This window comes from Mobula hypostoma, chromosome X2, assembly GCF_963921235.1.
Source record: "Mobula hypostoma chromosome X2, sMobHyp1.1, whole genome shotgun sequence".
In the NCBI taxonomy this organism is placed as follows: domain Eukaryota; kingdom Metazoa; phylum Chordata; class Chondrichthyes; order Myliobatiformes; family Myliobatidae; genus Mobula; species Mobula hypostoma.
The window spans coordinates 10,271,796-10,276,175 of record NC_086129.1 but is presented as its reverse complement, the minus strand read 5'-3'; the positions used below and the strand labels follow the sequence as shown (position 1 = coordinate 10,276,175).

The window sequence follows — 4,380 nt, the reverse complement described above, 5'->3', positions numbered from 1 at the left end:
GCTCCTGGCATTGACACACAAAGCCTTCAGGCGCTCTTTTACAACTCTCTTAGCCCTTATACAATTATGTTGAAAAGTGGCCCTTTTTAATGCTTGCCCTGGATTTGTCGGCCTGCCACTTTTACTTTTCTCCTTAGTACTTTTTGCTTCTACCCTCACTTTACACCCCTCTGTCTCTCTGCACTGGTTCCCATCCCCCTGTTGTGAACTAACCTCCTCTCGCCTAGCCTCTTTAATTTGATTCCCACCCCCCAACCATTCTAGTTTAAAGTCACCTCAGTAGCCCTCGCTAATCTCCCTGCCAGGATATTGGTCCCCCTAGGATTCAAGTGTAACCCGTCCTTTTTGTACAGGTCACGCCTGCGCCAAAAGAGGTCCCAATGATCCAAAAACTTGAATCCCTGCCCCCGCTCCAATCCCTCAGCCACACATTTATCCTCCACCTCATCGCATTCCTGCTCTCACTGTCGCGTGGCACAGGCATGTCTCATGAAATTTGTTAACTTAGCAGAAGCAGTTCAATGAAATACATAGTATAGAAGAAAAAGTAAGTAAGTACGTAAATCAATTGTGTGTGGCCTTCGTGGGTTGTAGTCAACCATGGGTACTGCGCCTCTGGTAGTCATTGGAGCGAAGCTAGAGTGGCCTCTCCAGGGCAGAGTTGGTATGGAGGTCCGTCTGTTGCCCATGCAGTGGGACCCCCCTCTCCATGCTGATGACAGGTCCAAAGGAACGACAAAAGTCAATACAGTTTGGTGCCAGCAGCATCGCAGGAGTTGCCGTGCTGGTGCTGGGTACAGCAGTCAGCCGCCTTTGGGACTCCGACTCCGGATTTTTCCTCAGGGTTTACTCCCAAGGTCTTTCCTGTGAATATAGCCGCAGGGCAGTGGAGGTTTGAAATCAGAGTTTTCCCTCTCCTGGATGGTTAACACTGGTTTTAAGGCACCAGTGGCCCGCCTTTGCCCCTTCTCCTGTCAGTGAGAACAGCTCTGCCGGGCATAAGAACTCTGCCACACGTGAAGGCCAGGAGTTGGACTTGGTTGTCAGAGGCTGTTTGAGACGCACGCCATGAAGAGCATTTGTTGAGCAGTGAGAGCTCATCCCCACTACCACCCTTCGGCTATGACTACCTTTGGAGCCGTAAATCAATTAGAGTAAGTATATATGTACTAAATAGTTTGGGTAAAAAGAGTGCAACACAGAGATAGTATAAACAAGTGAGGTAGTGTTCATTGGTTCAATGTCCATTTTGGCAGAGGGGAAGAAGCTGTTCCTGAATCACTGAGTGTGTGCCTTCAGGCTTCTGTACCTCCTACCCAATGGTAACAATGAGAAGAGGGCATGTTGTGGGTGATGGGAGTCCTTACACAACTTTCTCAAAGATTCAGAGATTCAAAGTAGATTTATTATCGAAGTATGTATGCAGGCTGCACCTCTGAGATTTGTCTTCTCCAGCTACAAAACAAAGAAAATCATGAAACCTGTTTAAAGAAAAACATCAAACACCACCCCCTGCCGCACATAAGAAAACAAATCACACAAACAACAACAAAGAAAAGAGCAAAAAAGAACAGAATTTAAAACAGAAAATCGGAAGAGTCCGGCATATAGAGCTCAGCTCAGTGCTTGTGATCTGCACACTACCCTGATTCAAAATCACCCAAAATAGCATCCAAAAAAAGGAGGGATCAGAAACGACAAGCACATCACAATGTGAATTACAGAGTCCAATCTACAAACCGCAGACCTAGAACTTCGGCACCATCCTCTGAGAGCATCGAGGGACAGAGAGAGAGAGGGAGAGAGAGAGACCATCTGAATGCAGTGACCTTCCTTTGGGAGCAGCCAGCGAGAGGCTGGGAGGCAGTGCAGAATACCCGCACGCATACTATATTCTCTCTGTTTTTTGAATGTGTTAACTCCAAGAGAGAGTCAGCCCAAATTCATAAAACTAAGTGATCTAATTAAAATACAGCTTTATTTGATAATTCTGCTTCCAGCCAATTTGGATCTATTAGGCCAGATTTTCATTAATGAAAGCATATACTGTTGAATGGTAGGTCATCATGAAAAGTTTCCTAGACAAGATTCTCCCTAGTTTCTGAACATATTTAATGAAAATGGAAAACAAAATGACTGCCTTTTATTTAGTTTAATCACTATCTGTTATCTCAATTTGAATATCTTTTGACATTTGTTACAGTGTGGAGGAAAATGACAATCAAATTTTATATTTCACGTTCCCACCAATGGGAAAGAGATAGCAACCAGATAGTCGTAATTAATCGAGTAATCGAGAGTAAAATATCAACCAAACATCTGAGCAATTTCTCTGCTCTTCCTTGAAATAGTGCTGGGAGATCTTTTGCATCCATCTATGGATCTAAATGTAGAAAATTACAGCACAGTACAGGACATTCAGCCTACGATGTTGTGTCGATACACTAACTTACTCTTAGATCAATCTCATCCTTCTCTCCTACATAGCCCTCCATTTTTATATCCTCCATGTGTCTATCTTAAATAGCCCTTATGTATCTGCCTCTTCCATCACCCCTGTCTGGACAATGCACACACCCACCACTCTGTGTGAAAAATGTACCTTTGATATCCCTGCTATACTTTCGTCCAAGCACCTGAGTGTTATATTGGCTATTTCTGTCCTGGGGACAAGTCTCTGACGATCAATTTGATTTATGCCTCCTATCATCATGAAAATCTCTATCAAGTCGTCTCTTATTCTCCTTCGCTCCAGAGAGGAAAACCCCAGTTCATTCAGTCTATACGCATTAGACATTTCTCTAATCCAGGCAGCATCCTGGCAGATCTCCTCTACATCCTCTCATAAGCTTGCACATCCTTCCTATATCGAGGCAACCAGAATTGAACACAATACTCCAAGTGTGGTCTAACCAAGGTTTAACAGAGCTGCAGCATTATCTAACCATATTAAACCCCTGGCCAACTTTATTCTGCATTGTTGTTGTTTTACGTTTTCCTACCTTAATGCATTGGGGAACAGTTTGATTTCCATAGACGGTAAACAAGACAAGCTTTTCACTGTACATATGAAAATAATAAACCAATACTAATACCTATACCAATATTTATCTCTCACTGGGGGAGCCAGCACACCTACTCTCTCACACTTTTTGTCACCCAAGTCTGACATTCTATGTCGTTTGGATGGACCATTGAGCAGAAACATCAGGAAGTCATGTCACAGCTGTATACAATTTAGAGTATTGTGTGCAGTTCTGATCACCACATGACAGGGATGATGTGGAAGCCTAGGAAAGAGGTGCAGATGAGGTTCACCAGATGCTTCCTGGATTGGAGACAATAAGAAGAGGTTGAACAAACTTGGGTTGTTTTCTTTGGACAGTTGGAAGCTGAGGGGAGACCTGATAGAAAATTATGAGAGTCGTAGTCCAAAGTTCAAAGTAAATTTATTATCAAAGTTCATATATGTCACCATATACAACCCTGAGATTCATTTTCTTGTAGGCAGACTCAATAAGTCATATGCAATATTTACTTGGCAGGGGAGGGACCGTGATCATTAAGGTGGTTCTGCCAGGACGATGCTATCCCATTGCACTTCGGATGTGCTGACGCCTGCCATGTCCCTAAATGCGGGTTACTCGACTGCAAAATTTGTGGTAGTGGGGAACTATGTCTGTGCTCTGATTTAAGGATGTGACTAAACACATTGATGAAAGTAGAGCAGTAGATGTAGTGTATATGGATTTCAGCAAGGCATTTGATAAGGTACCCCATGCAAGGCTTATTGAGAAAGTAAGGAGGCATGGGATCCAAGGGGACATTGCTTTGTGGATCCAGAACTGGCTTGCCCACAGAAGGCAAGGAGAGGTTGTAGATGGGTTATATTCTGCATGGAGGTCAGTGACCAGTGGTGTGCCTCAGGGATCTGTTCTGGGACCCTTACCTTTTGTGATTTTTATAAATGACCTGGATGAGGAAGTGGAGGGATGGGTTAGTAAGTTTGCTGATGACACAAAGGTTGGGGATGTTGTGGATAGTGTGGAGGGCTGTCAGAAGTTACAGAGGGACATTGATAGGATGCAAAACAGGGCTGAGAAGTGGCAGATGGAGTTCAACCTAGATAAGTGTGAGGTGGTTCATTTTGGTAGGTCAAATATGATGGCAGAATATAGTATTAATGGTAAGACTCTTGGCAGTGTAGAGGATCAGAGGGATCTTGGGGTCCGAGTCCATAGGACACTCAAAGCAGCTGCGCAGGTTGACTCTGTGGTTAAGAAGGCATACGGTGTATTGGCCTTCATCAATCAAGGGATTGATCAAGGCCGAGAGGTAATGTTGCAGCTCTATAGGACCCTGCTCAGACCCCACTTGGAG

The 4,380-nt window shown here is 44.1% G+C and overlaps 1 non-coding gene across 1 annotated transcript; it reads left to right on the top strand.

Moving 5' to 3' along the window:
- The first annotated feature begins 3,530 nt into the window (after positions 1 to 3,530).
- Positions 3,531 to 3,690, top strand: LOC134341053 (U1 spliceosomal RNA). The gene has a single exon (XR_010016706.1). It is a non-coding gene; the product is annotated as a U1 spliceosomal RNA (small nuclear RNA).
- The last annotated feature ends 690 nt before the right edge of the window (positions 3,691 to 4,380 follow it).